At 40.7% G+C, this 15,372-nt stretch overlaps 1 protein-coding gene across 1 annotated transcript in view; it reads right to left on the reverse strand.

Annotated features, from left to right (window-relative positions):
• The window catches only part of CREB1 (cAMP responsive element binding protein 1), a 37,338-nt gene extending 24,249 nt beyond the window's left edge, over positions 1-13,089 (reverse strand). The window contains exons 1-2 of the mRNA XM_008634686.2: positions 13,077-13,089; positions 12,986-12,997 (exon numbers count right to left, since the gene is read on the reverse strand). The gene's annotated coding sequence lies outside the window, so the exon portion shown is untranslated. The remainder of the gene's footprint in view (positions 1-12,985; positions 12,998-13,076) is intronic.
• Between the last annotated feature and the right edge of the window lie 2,283 nt (positions 13,090-15,372).

Below are 15,372 nucleotides of genomic sequence, written 5' to 3' on the forward strand. Positions count from 1 at the left end.
GATAAATGCAATGTTTTCCTAGGAAGAATTTCCAGTCCTCTCATGCACTATTCAGCAAAGGTCCTCTGTCGTTACAAGCTTGGCTTCCACACTTGCATCATCTTTTGCATATATAATCAGCAAAAGGATTAACTGTTTGAGATACTCCCTCTTCTACAACACCAACATTTTGGAAATCAAATTAACATGAATTGCAAGCACCTAAAAGGAACTTCCTCTTTTCATACTGTAAGCACCAAGCAGTGCAGGAAGCTGCCTGCAAGATTTACGTCTTGACACATGCAGTTTCAGTGAGTTTCCAATGACCCGTAGTTTTTTGACAAGCTCTCAGTCTCATGTTATTTACAGGTTCTAAGGATTCTGGTTCAATTTACCTTGCACTTATACATCATTTGTATTCTAACAGCTTCACTACTACCTTTTACAGTAATTTGTGAGAAAAAGGAGGAATCAGATTTTTGAGCATCAAGGCATCATATTCTAGAGACATTGGTCACTACACTGTTTTATGCTTGGGTATGATCAAAATTGCCAAGATATACAGCACCATGCACACCAAACACAAACACTTACTAAGTTGTGTGTATGGGTAAGGCCATGGTGGCTGAAATTAAGGTTATCAATTCCTATTAGTTCTTGCAATTTACAGTGTTAACAGATGAAAATATGTTTGGTTTGAAACCTTAACCTCCCCACGCATACAAATGAATGCCAATCTGTACATCTTCTAAGCTTTCGTACCCCTAGTCTAGACAAGCTTTGCTGATCAGTATCCCAGCATCTTCCTGTTCTTGTGGGTGCCACCCCCTCCTTATTCCTCCTGCCCTGTTCACAGTGGCCCACCCTGCTCCCTGGCACTGATTTTCCTGGCAGGCACCACACCAGGACTTCTCAATTGGAGACAGGGATCTGAAAATGCCCCTAGTGGGAACAAGTCTCCAGGGCATGGACAGCATATGGGAGCCAAGGGAGCACACTTCTCATTTTTCCTTGTTTCCAGGCTACTTTCCAACTTGTCAGGAGAGGACACCCACATGCACATACTTTGAGAAAAGATTAGTAACTGCAGTAGTTGAACCAAGTATTCTAAATGAAACTAACTGAAAACAACAGCTATTAACAACCAGAGCTGGAAAACCAGAGACTGCTTGCATAAAACATCCTGGGTATAAACTCTGAACACCAGAAAGCTGATGAGACTACCTGGTTAGAGAGATGGTTTAACTCATGACTTTTGTAATACACTTTCTTCATTAGTTCAAAAGTGGCAGCAGTATTATATTTACTAATACTTTTTATTAGTAACATACTTACTAATGATCTCAAACTCTGGAAGCGAAGAGCTGAACAGCGAGACATTCAGCTGACACATCGGCATTTATTTTAGCCAAATCAAGACTGGGAGAAAGGAGTTCAGCAGAGGGTAACTAACTGTCCCAGCTGAATTTACACCATGAGCACAGAAGACAGATGCTAATAAAAACAAACAGTTGCAGAATGCAACTGAACTACACACACTGAAGAAAAATCCAAATAAATCTCTCTCCTTAGGTGCATAAACCTGGAAAGGGCACTTAGCTAAGGACTGCTGCAGAGAGATCACTTCAGATTTCTCCTTGACATGCATTTACGACAAGAAAAGCTAGAGAGTTAGACTGCAACAGTAACAAGAAACAGGGTAATCTTTAACTACTATATTTGTATAGCTGAACTCTATACATCAGCTGGATTACAGTGCAGAGGCTGGGAGCCCGTATTAAAAATGGTTTCTGTGGAATTTGGGTGTTCAGAGAAAGCAAGTATTTAGGGCAATGAAAACCTGTTGTATGAAGAGACTAGACAGGTTTTTATTATTTATCCTAGAAAAGAGCGGAATTCTTCAAAACCTAGAAAATCTATTTAAATTATTTACAGGGTAAGTAAACAAGAAACATGCACTGTCTGCTTATAAGAAAAGCTTAAAGATGTCAAATTTTAAAGTATAAAAATGAAAAATAAAAAAAATTATTAAAAACTTTGAAAATTGATACTTCATGTACTGCATAAATGGAGCAATGATGCTACTGAGGATAAGAATTTTATTAGGATTTAAACATCGGTTAGACAGGCACTTGGGTAAAAAGCATATCCAAGAATATCCTAAATCAGTACCGTTTTTTCATGCCAAAAAAAGTGCAGAACTGAAAGGAAGATAAAAACCTAATGAGTCAGGATTTAAATTGATTGATAGGCTCTGCTCCTTGGTTTCCCCTTGCTCACACAAGCCGTGGAGCTTTCCTACTCTGCAGACAGGCTGCTTTTCGTCTCCCAAGGCTGACTGGAGAAAAGAAAGGTGGAGGTCCTTCCCAAACACCATTAGATCCAAGAACCAAAGTACCACACTGTGGCTGTTAGAGCAGATGAAACTTGCCATCCACTTTCGTATGTGAAAGTCCTTAATACCCCAAAGTTTCCCATGTTTTTCAGACGGACAGCTGGCACAGTAAAACACAGCACCTCTCCCCGCAAGCCTTTCTTTTCACTCTTTATTAGCATTACGGTGACAATTCACTGTCAGCAGTTCAATTTTACACTGACAGTTACTGCCCATACGACACAACCGCACCTCCAGGCAACACGGTTCGCTCTACACCTCGGAGGGACTGTCCCACCTGCTCCCCAGCTTCACCAAGAGACACGCTGTAAAGAACCCTCCGACTTCTGGATTTATTTTATTCAAGTATATACACAGATTCTGAAGAAAAATGACAGCCTCCAGAAACAGTGCAGAGCAGAGACCCAACAGACTCACGCCTACTCTGAGCCTGACTTGTACCACACCCACTCATTTGCTCACCCAACACCTTCAGAGGTCACTCTACTGACACATTAGGCTCCTGATCCAGGGAAATATCCAGTCAGCCAGTTGCTCACGGCAGTGAAGGACCAGAGCAGCTGAGGGAAGGGAAATTGAGGCAATGCCTGGTTCTCAAGCCCTGTATTCACAGCAGGTGTGCCAGTACAATTGTTCAAGAAGCAAGCACCGCTCCAGTATCCAAAGTTCCAGGAATTTGACTCATTCTGTATTTACTGCATGTGGCTTTATAAAACCACAGATCCATTACGACAGCACTAGAAGATAACAAACAACACTCTGGTACACAATTGTTTTCACAGTTCCAGCATAAATACTGAGAACATTGACCTGCAATCTGTAAACATTTCCACTGTCACCTTGCAGAGTGGCAGCCCCTGCAGCCACAGCTCTCCATTCAGCAGCTGCCAGACTGAAAATGTCCAGAGAAAAATAATTTTATTTACAGCTAACACATGGGACTTCAAATAACCAGTAACAAGTGCTTAACAGGACAAGACAGGCCCATAATTATCTCTCTTTGTCACTAATGACTATAGTGGGTTGGCACAAGAACTGCAATTTACACCACAGCTTCTTTGTCATCCCAAACTGGCACTGCCACTGCTCCTGGGTATTTGCTCCCCCTGTCCTATCCCTTGGGTGACAGGTCTGTGCGTCATACTGTGAACACAACCTACGTTTGCTGCTTCATCTGAAATCTACCTTTTACCACTTCACTGAATGGGTTCTCCACAAAGCCATTTGATGATCACAGCAGCTTCTGGGTCAGGGAAGCCCAAAGGCCAGGCAAACCAAATGGAAGTGGAAATAAAAGAATGGCTGCAACAATCAATACCACTAAAAATGCCAAAAATGAAGAAGAGTCTTCAGATTGTGTTCTGCAAATAATCTGCAATAAAGCAATCTGCCAGGCAAACTGAAGAATAAAAAGCTGGAAAAATTCTTCTTGTCACTGAAGTTAAAGTATTCATCTTGAACATACAAGAAAAATTTAATCTCACTGTAAAAATATCTCGCACAAATTAGAATCATTCCATCAACAGAATGTAATATCTGTAGTCCCACCCTCCGTCTCCATCAATATGACACTCAGAGCAGTATCTAAAAACTCTCTGCTGACTGAATACAGGCTGTAAAAGCCACTGCAAGAGATGTTAACAAGATAGTATTTTCACACAGAACACAGAAGAAATGCAACCAGGACTCTTAACTAAAATTAACAGACTTTTCTGGCTCATGACTTTTTCAACAAAACTTCTATTACACTTCTAAAGTCAGTGAAAATTTCTCATACTTACCAGATTTAGATAGATGAGTGATGAAAGTATTGGAAATTACTTGTGTTGCATGCTCAACCTCCCTTTCACTAAAGAAAAAGCAGTGGCAGATTTTAAAACAAGGGCAGAAGACCAAAACTGTAATCTCACAACTACAGTGGTGAGCACCCAAACCAGCAATCTCCTCTAGATTTTGTTCTCTGTTAGCACAGTTCAAGCAAGCTGGCATTTACCAGGCAGATGGTGAATCAGTAGGCACAGGTAAGGTGTATGAGTGAAAGTTGCTTAAACACTCTTCATTGCTTTATCTTCCTTATTTGACTCCATACTCTTGGCATTGTTCTAGCATCTAGTGTTTCTGCCTTCAAGCTTTTAAGAAGGAAAAAAGACTCTGACAGCTATTAGCTGCAATTAGTTTCCTATATCACAAATTACACTAATAAATACAAAAGCATCCAGCAAGCATTTGGTGCACACACATAATTTAATTCAAGTTTAACCTATACTGCCTTTTTTTGTTCAATATAGATTATAAATATACATATATATAACCCCCCTGCCCCTTTTTACTAACCTTATCTAATAGTTGGGATAGGTCTTACGTGAATACATAAGCAGAGCCCAGTAGAAGTGCCCAAGGAGAGACACCAAAGCAAGCATTTCCTAAGGCATTAACAGTGAAAAGCAAACATGACTCTCCACTGTCTCATCCCCTCCCTATTCAGAAATGTCTCCAAAATACTCGGAGACTTTGCTTCGACAAAACAAAATGTCAAAACAAATCGCAGGAAGGTTATAAAGTCATTAGGTAACTATTATTATTATTATTGAAAATGTAATCCATAAATATGTTCTATTTATAAATGCTCTATGCTCATATTGAAGGCACTTAGGGTATTAAAAGACTAATTCACATGCTTTAAGTCTGTGATCCTCAACATGCAGAACAGAATTATGATAACTATTTATAAACACCTTTATATGCACAGTAAAAAAATCCAAAACCCACCAAAGGATATCTGTCAAATTGAATTTTAGAGAAGCAAGACATTTTTAAGAATGTCCTGGCCAACATATTCAATCTATTCACACAGACTTCTGAGAATTCTGCCCATTTTGTCATTCTTAACACATTCGTTGCCAGTATCATATTTACGCATTTCAATTACTTACGAACTGACTGCACTTTACTGCAGCTTACCATCTGTTCTCTGACATTATTTTTAGGACATAAAAATCACCTAATTTTCAATCTAGGCAGATTTCTTGCAATTCCTAACAACTGTAAAAGCTTTCATTTCGCAAAAATGAAACCACATGAAATTGCCAAAATACATGCCTCTTTTCTCCCCGTGTCTGCTGAAAGTACTGTGGCTCATCTCATCACGTGCAGCTGCTGGTTACTTAACAAAACCCACTACAACAGTGTATCTGAACGGTATCATTTGTCAGCAGACATCTTTAACACAACATAAAATATAGGCACCAAATGATTTTTTATCATGTCCAGGAACAGGCTCTTTGCAATTGGTACAGGCCTACCAAGTGCTCAATAATCAGCACAGCCACTCATGATGAGCTTTAATTTCTGGCCCTAATCAAATTCTCATTTTACCTTTGACTGAAACTGCTGTGGGGGGAGAAGTGAGGAATCCATGACTCCATGGCATCTGAAGCTGACCTCAGCCCAATTGAGGGCAGCTACCTGAAGCCAGCCACTTCTCATATTTGCCCTTCTAACTCCAGTGCTGAACTGTGACTGCACACCAGTGTGATGGCAGTTTTTATTTAAAAAGGATGACATGATTACATCTATACTATGACAAGTGAGGGGGTTCTGCTCAGCCCTGGGTGGAAGCTTGCTGGATGGAAACAGCACCCATCTAAAAGCCTATTAATGCAGCCTGACCCCAGGTAACTGGAATACAGAGATGGGTACAGTAAACTAACACCTTTTCTGCTAAGGAGGCCCTGTGCCCGAGCTGCTACACCCTGACTCTCAGCACAGGCTGTTAGCCTGGGCTCAGCACCACACTGAAGCAGCTCCATGACCCCTGATAAGGAGGCAGGTTGTACCTGGCTGGCACAGTGAGCAATCTAGAAACAGTTCTCTCCTACCACCCAGACATGTAGACATGCCAAATAAATAATTTACCCTGCTGTGCTGGTCAACCAGCAGAACATTTTGAGCCACTTCCTTTCACAGCAAACACTGTTTGAAGTGTGAAGGTGTTCCAGCAGAACAGCTAAGGCAGCCCAGAGTGACAGAAAGGAGAGTAATTCTGCAAGCAGTCAGAGACCTTCTTCTTTCCCACTGACAGGGAGAAAAGAGGACTGTGTCACTACAGTAATTAAAGGAGTACCCAGAGCAGAAAATGACACCAAGTTAGCAAGGCTAAGATCCATCTAGAAGAAGGTGCATGTGTTCTTTTTCTCCACTGGGCAGAGCTATCAGCACTTGAGATTTCCACCGGCCCTGCCGGAGTCATTCAGATGAATATTGTATTTGTTCTCCTCCATATGCATTTCTATGTTTTATGGTCTTTTACTGCCTCACCATTCATTTTGGCAGAATAAGAACCACCTAAATGCTGTATGACATATTTTGACAACCTTTTGACATGTTGTAAGGATCTCTGTCCGCTTGCCAAGCAACCTTTAAATATTCCAGGTCTGAGGCATCAGCTGGAAGAAGTGTTGCAATTCCAAGCCTGGGGCAGCCTGTAACTCTGTAGGAAGAGCCTCTACGAGTTCTTATTAAATAAAGGGTTATCTCTGAGGTGAGGGAACAACTGAAACTTGTTCTCAGCAAACAACTACAGGAACGATGACTGACTGCTCAGCAGAGTCACTCTCCTAAAGTGAAGAAGAACTAAGATGTTGTTAGGACAAGGGTATTTAATGTGACTGCCTCCTGCACAGGCTTCACTCTGTAGATGTGCTAGGGAAATCCACAGTCTCAGTCACTGGGTGTGTGACAAATGCTTATGTGAACAAAACTAAAGCTACTTTGAAACTATACAGATCACCCAGCTCTCTTGTGGTGCTCTGAGCAGATGAGGAACAACTTCTAAAAAGATACAAATAAAAACCAGAGCATTACACAGGCCTACACCACTGGTTAACCTGAGTGCTCCAAGCCCAAGGGCCAAGAATACAACATAGAGTAATCTCAGACCTGTAACAGAAAAAGGAATCACCTCCATATAGGTGTTTCCTTAATTGTATTAATTTAAATTACATATCAGGTATGCTTTAATGGAATAATGTGATAAAGCCAGAGAACCACATAAACATGTTTATTATTACCTGAAATCTTTTTATTCCAAAGAAATGTTTCCAGAGTCTCTGTTAATTTTACAGTGTGAAAATATTAATAGACACATCTAATTTAGCAGAATAGAGTACTGTAAGACTGGACTGAAGGCTCTTCGAGATTACATTGATTAAATATGACATTCTAAAGTAATATGAATGTAAATTTATATTCTGAAACTCAAATCTTCTGGGAAGTCTGATATTCAGGGGACTTTCCCATGAATAAAGTAAATGTTTCCTTTTCCACTCTATAATGAAGGAGATCAACCATCAGTATTTAAAGTTCTTTGTATGGTCTCAAATGTTAAATTAGATACCTGAATTTCATCATCCATTTGTTTTATGTAATAATAATTAATAATAATAAAGCCTGAGGTTTAAATAATGTAGGTCACCTCAGCAAAATACTGTACACTGTAAAGAGTCAGATACTGGAATCCCAAAGTGACACATACCACACTTATTTTCATATTATTCTTCTGTTGCAGAGAACTATCAAATCAGTTAGGGAACTCAGGGCAAGCACGGAGTTTCAGGTATTTATAAGCTGCAGAGTTAAACTTGACATGATTTTAGGTAGAATTTGTGCCTGCTGTGATTTTGTCTGCTGGTGACAAGGGACAGCTCCATGACTTATGTTTCTAACCCACTTCTGAATGTCAGTGGCTAAAGCATTAATTCATAAAAAATGTCACTTCAGGTATCTATGCTGCAAGCTTGACAGACGTAACTATTAAAACAAACAGTACTCATTCTGTTTAATGCCTGGAACGTATGTGGTATTTCTAGAGTTCAACCCATAGTATAAAAGCATGAAGTTATGTAACTTGGTAAATATTGGAAAGTCTTGTTTAAAAAAAGCAGAACACTTCTAATGAGTTCAGAAAGAAAACACAACAAAATGGATGTTTCAGACCAATGCTTTCACTGCTTTATTAAGATTTAGAAATGGTCACCTGAAAGTAAGACTGAGTTATTCATACAAAGCTGACAATTACCAATATCAAGTCAAATGTCTGAAAATAATTGAAAATAACCTGTATCTGTAAAAGCAACACACTTTTAAAAAATGATTTAATAGCTTTGTTTCATTTTTAACAGGCAGTATAGAGTATTTTTTGTTTCACTGCTCTCCAGGAAGTGAAAACCTTAAAATTCTTTCTGAGGTTGAAGTGCTAGAGTAGAGTATGCCCAAGTAAAACAGCACTTCCTTACAAACCTTGCCCTTGTCCAATTGCTGAATGGATCCTATTCACGAAATTGATCGCAACATTAAAACCAAAAGATCTAGGTCTTAAACCACAGCTCACACTTGGAAATACTTTTAAATCCTGAAATTGCTCTGGCTTTACTAGTTTTATTGAAAACATCACTGCTTGGTCAATTAGCACTAGTCTTGAAGCATTATCAGACTATGTTGCTTAATGCACCAAAATTAAATCTGTGACCCAGCCTCTCTCTAAAAACCAACTGAAATGCAACAGTGATCAAACTTTGTAGTAGAACAATTCTGACTAACGTTATAAACCAAGTGGATTCTGGTTGATTTTTCGTATATTTTTTAAATTTGCCTGGGCAGTGCAGGAGAGCCTTTTAAAGGAGAAAGATCACTCACATGCCTGCCAGCCAGATCTACTCTGCAAAAGCATTGCCTCCAAACAGAGAATAATGTTTCTCAAATACCTAACTGGAGTTCAAGACCTGCGTTACCTGTGGGCAACATGACTGCCTGCATGTAACAGGGGTGTGATTTGCTGGTAATGCTGAAGGTCTGCAGTGACCCGGAGTAAGCAACGGGAGCCACTGAGGAACCAGAAAGGGCAAGACAAAGAAACAGAATCCGTGTTTTACATCAATGCGTTGCACACAAAAGAAAGTCTCTGTTTTGCTTTCTGCAACTACAGTCTTGCAAGTATTTCTGCTAGCAGCACTGCCAGCTAAGGCTCTGGTTTCCTCTAAATTCTTCCTTATTTACACCCTTACACTTGCCTGTGAAGCTGTGCAGTAAATGTGGCTGGACAACCAATTTGCACTACAGACAAGGAAACACAATAAATTTCTAGCCTGGACCAGTTATCTGATCAGTTCACAGGCAGCAGTACTGGTGCTACTGGCACAGGAGAAGGAACAGGGAAGGTGGAGCAGAGTCTACCCTGCTGCAGCCAGGCCTGTCAATGAAAGCAAAGTAGATCAAATCATGGGTATAGGTGTCACAAGACTGTGAGAAGCCAACAAAGATGCTGAAAAAACCACCTATATTCTGTAATTTGATTATTGTTGTGATGACTCTGCTTAAGAGTGGGAGGCTGGAAACAGGATGAGTACTTTTTATATAATCAACATTATCTTTCTGAGGACTGGGCAGAGATGCATTTTTCAAACAGTCATGTTGCTGACAAAGCAGCTATTTGCAGCAGGTAACATACTTCTTCCTCTCCCCAACCCAGGGTAATGTGCAGTGGTTACACAAGCCACATTAACTTTACACTACAACTTCCATGCCAGTAGTTCCAGCCACGATTAATTATTTTACAATCTGGAAGACAGGCCAAGGCATTTATCTGTTTGTAGCAGCAGTGACACTACAGCGAGCTCACTGCCCAGGTGCTTTGGGCCAAGTGACAGGATGCACACCCAAGTGTTGGACCTGGACCCCTTCTGGAGCTTCATATTTCAACTTGGGCTTCATTTAAGGTATGTTGTTCTCCTCAGCTGACTGGGCTCCTCGTAATGAAAAAGACCTAAAAGGAACACTGATCTAAGCTCTTGAGAGAAGACTGACATCTGCCTCTGATAAGGAGCAGTCAGTTCAATCACACAGGTATCACTGGACTTTTAAAACAAGGAAACCCTCCTCATTTGGGGTTTGTCTTTTTGCTTTGACCTACTGTGCTGTAGCTTTCCTAGCTGCAAAGACAAACTCATGTGGCTCTGATCACCATGAACAGAGTCTGACCCTTCCTTCTGTCGCTCCAAGTCATGGATATGCTGCCATTCCCCAAGGTGGGTCTGCTGATGCAGCTCTCTGCTGCTGAAGGGAGAAAGCTGTGTCCCCCTCCTTCCTTTCCACAGATGCTCTGCAAATTTGCACCGGTGTTTGTGCTAACAGCATCTCAATCACCAACCAATTCGGCTCACTCATGCAGGGGAAAATTAATCTACTAAAAAGCACAGTTCTCTCCTGAGTTAGTGATCTGAACTGGCTTATTACAATTTATATACAATCAACACTACAGCCAATGTAAAGGGATGGTCCAACACCACACAACCAGGAGCAGGAGCGGAGAGAGCAACATGTCTGTCTCTTGAGAGACACATACAATTTTATCAGCTCAGACAAAACCACAGCAACATTACTTTTGTTGGTATGCTGTTGGTTATATTGTGGCATTAGTACACAGTACCCTTTTTACACATCTTCCCTCCCTTTTTATCTCACAGAATTTTCCTATCAGCACAAAAGGAAAATTGGATAAGAGGGCAGGGGTCCTACATCTACAGTAATGCCCTAGACTTTTTTTTTCCCAAGAGAAAGAAAGCTCACTACAATCTAAAAAGGTGTAAATTTACAAATCCTGCTCATATTGTATGCTACTTGGAGGAATGGACAGGCACCACTGGATTTTGAGGCCAGGCCAGCTACACACAGCTAGATGATGTGTCATCAGAAAAAAAAGGCAAGAAAATGCTTCCCATCCATTATTCATTGGGGTATAAAACATGATGAGAGAAATTTTACAGATGAGAAGAGATTTGACATTCAAGTCCCAGGAAAGGTGCAAGGGAAAGTAAAATCCAATTGATACTGGAACAGCATAGAGAATGAGAGATTTAGGGTAGCACCTATAAGAAAAGCGCATGTAATACTGGATCCAAAATGTCACAGGAGGTTGTAGAGTTTCTGAAGACATGATTAAAATATTGCAGCAAAGAGCTGCAGAGAACAGCAACTGGCAAACTTAAAATGTGAAGAATATAAAAAAATGAAGTAAAGGAAGTGCACAGAGAACTTGCTAAAAAAACACACAAAACGTATTTAAGCCAAGTAAATAAGTAGCACAACAATCAAAATGAATACATGAAACTGAAGTTTGGGAACAGCTGCTGTTCATGTTCATTTGCTCATGGTTAGCACATGTAAGAACTTAGACTTAGCTCAATGATCCAGCTCTGTGGCAAGAAGAACCCCAGCAGGATCTGTGTCATCCAGCTTAGTTATAAACACAGCAATAATTTAAAAATTTTTACGTAGGCTGCATTTTCTCATTTAGCCTCACAGCTGCTTGAGCTGCCCTTATCTCCCTGCTCATTCCAGCCCCATCCCTTCCCCTGATTATGCTGGTACAGCCACTGTGCAGCCATGCACCAGCGAGGGGAGGGAATGATCCAGGTGAAAAAGAACCAGGCTCCACACCTCTCAACCAGCTGGATCAGTTCCCCATGCAGTAGCCCACGCATTTGCGCAAGTGCAATGGAAAAGACAGGAAAGATGCTTCGGCCAGTATTACTACCAAAAAATGCTATGAGGAACTATGGTTTCACTTCATCAGCCAGTAGAATTCCTGCCAGCTTCAAGAATTCCTGATCTTTTATAAGTTTAGAAATCTATCTGAAAACGTTTCTGCCTGAAGAGAAAAATACAATCCAGCTTTAGTTCTTCCATGTGCTGGGAAAAGGAGTTTTCCTGATAACCTCATTGACTAAACAAGCTATCACTGAACAACACTTAGAAGATCAGAGATTTTTACACATCAGCTTAACTCTCCAGTCCAAAAAGCATGAAAGCATCGAGGATAGAGATTTTTATTTGTTTCCTGCACTAAGGTAGCTTCAAAATAGTTCACTGTAAGGCTTCCTGCAACTATGTCTCGAGTAGCCAGTCTAGTCTCCTGTCACAGAACAAGTGAAAAGTTACAAAACCCAGAACTGGCAGGACCCTCCTGTCTTCAGAACTATTTTTCCATCTTTCACCTAATGGTCTTGATTTGTTAAAAATACCAAATCTCACAATATTCTCAGGAGAAAAATAGGAATGTTTATTATCTTAGGATAATATCCTGTACCTCTCTGCACTCTACTCAAAATCACTGTAACAAGTATCAGTGCTGCTTCAAACTTATGTGTATGTACATATGTTGGGTAAACCATATACATGCAGCCAAACAGGAACACACTTCCTCCAAATTCTTTATCCTCTCATCTTAATGTGGCTCTTCCAACACTGAGTTTTCTATTCTTTCCACTTCACACATAATACTATAAATTCAGCACTGCCAGACAAAAAGCGCAGCAGAGAATCCTTGGCTGTTTTCGAGTGGTTTTTTTACCTGAAAAACCAACTAGAGCCTGGCACATTTTCACCTCCTGTACAGCTCACAAGGCTGTTTTAAAAATATGGAAAGTTGGAATGTGCTGTATTTGTTCTCACTCACCTTTTTTTAATTGCAGTACAATCAAGTGATCTAAAAGCTTTGAAGGACAAAATAGGTATCAATGCCTTCATGCTGGGAGATGTACGTAAGACCATTAATGGCAGGCTGCTCAGGTTTTCACAATCACTATGAAATATGACCTCAGAGACTGCATATGAGGCAACACAATTTCTGATTCAGAGAAAAAAAAAGTCACTGCTTTGTCATGAAACTTCAGCTGTAGGCACGTAGGGTGCCAGAGAGCTCAAATCAAGCTGAGTAGGGTTGTTTCTGTAGATGAGGATTGCTGTCACCTCCCATGAAACTAAGTTTAGTTAGATTAGTGGCAGAAAGCTAACACGGCCTTCTCACTGCACAAAAGCCTTGAGAAGTGTGGCATGAGTAACCGATCTCCACTTGCTTCCAGAGATCCAAAAATAGAGGTGAAGTGTGAATATCTCATTTGTTTCAAAGCAGTGCCAACAGAAATTCCGAGCTGGGGCCTTGTCTCCTATCAAAATGTGCACCTACAGAGCTGTAGCTGCACTTAGGCAAGAAGAGGCTGCTTCTTACTGCAGCAGACCAGCTACTCTGCGGAGTACGATCTACAGATGATTTTGTATAGCAATAGATATGCTGGTGCGGGTTTCCAAAAACCAGCCAGATTGATGACTTGACAGTCTAAATGAGATGTTTCTAAATTCTCTGTATCAGCAAACCCCTCTCCCCCTTTCAGACCTTTGGGGTGTTTTTTGTGTTGGGTTTTTTTGTTTGTTTGACTGATTCTTTCCTTTTTTTACCCAGAGTAATAGACACACCTATCACCAAACCTACGAGAAAAAAATTAATTAGATGCAGATCGCTCAGTGCAGATCCAAACACCATACTGAGAGCACTAATCTGAATACTGGTGTTCTCTCAATTAAATGAAAGCATTAAAAATCATTACACTCTTCTTAGCTACATGCAACTATTTCATTTTAGGTCATCTGTAAGTGATGCTTACCAAATATACAACCACCTCTCTGTTCCCTTTTCTCTCTGACCTGTGAGCGGACAAAGCTGGTGAGGAAACACAGAGATCTGTGTTTGAAAATATGGATCTGAGAGTCTTCCACTCTATTATGAAATAGAATGTTTTTCTAAAACTACAAAAAAAAAAAAAAAACCAAGCAAGGATTTTCTGTCCCATTTTTGTATTTAAAATGTAGTGCGTATTCCATCAAACCAAGAATGAATGAAATACACCAACAATTACACTCTCTTTAATCACTATCAATAGCTACATTGCTTACTGAAGTCCTCATATGTCTATTAATCATTTAAAACTTTAGAAACCCTCTTCTCATGTTGGTATTAATTCAGTGAAGTGATGTAGAGCATCTTTGGCCTTCATTTCAAAAGAAGTGGTGGAAGTGACAGAAAACAGAAATTCACATACAAGGAAGTATACATGTGAATCACAAATATCCATTTTGAATAAAACCTATTTCGGTGACTGCGTATTTTACTGTATAAATCCACATTTGTTGATACACAGAAAGGATGCAAGTAGAGTCTCAAAATTCCTGTATTCTAAAATAGTGTTTAGGAGTGGTCAGAATGGGACTAAACAGAGATACATGGTATTTCTAAGAAGTCTCTGGTCTTTTATTTAAGAAGTAGGAAACATGCTTCTAACCCCAGGGAAAAAAAATACAGGTGTTATTCCAGAAGCAGATTGTGAGCAGGAATTCCAATATCTAAGTGGAAGAAACAAAAATTTAAAGTGTTTCATGAAGAAAAGTATTATGACCATTTAAAATTTTATATCCTTGTATACATTTAGGAGGTGTAATAATCTTTGCTTAAAAAGTTTCTTAAGTCTGCCACGTTGTTTTTACTTATTACCGTACACAAAACTGCAGATATCCATGATTTGAAAGCAGAACAAAGTCAAAACACTGTCTTCTATTCTAGGCAAGAAAAGAGGAAAAAAAGCCCCACCGCTGCAGCAAGGCAAGGCTGGTGTAAGGTGGAAAAAGGCATTTGAGCTGACATCTGCTATTAAAGCTGGGATAGAGGTCAAATCCTGTTCGCTGTGCAGCACCCAAGTCTGTGGAAAACTGGCAAAAGCAAATCCCAAACCGAGATTTACCAGCCGCAGCCTGGCTCAAGTTCACTTTGGGTTAAAAATACTACCAGGGGAGAAGCAGCGCGGCAAGAGGGAACCGTATCCCTGTTACGTGACCTGCGCGCCGGGCTCGGGCTCTGCCCGCGGGTCCCGCCCGGAGCGCGGTGTTGGGTGACCGGCACCACTGCCCGGCGCGGCCTCCCGGAGACGGAGTAACAGCGAACCACCAGACCAAGCGCTGCCCCGGCTTCCGAGCACAGATTTTATTAAAAGCTTCTCGTTACAGAGCCGGGGAGCGCCCCACGCACTCGTGTCCATCACGGCGGGAGTCTGTTTGTTTATCCGTACAGCGCGCTCGGGGCGCCGGGGAAGCGGAACTCCGGCGGGCGCGGGGGG

Source organism: Corvus brachyrhynchos, unplaced genomic scaffold (genome assembly GCF_000691975.1).
Source record: "Corvus brachyrhynchos isolate BGI_N302 unplaced genomic scaffold, ASM69197v1 scaffold255, whole genome shotgun sequence".
NCBI lineage: Eukaryota > Metazoa > Chordata > Aves > Passeriformes > Corvidae > Corvus > Corvus brachyrhynchos.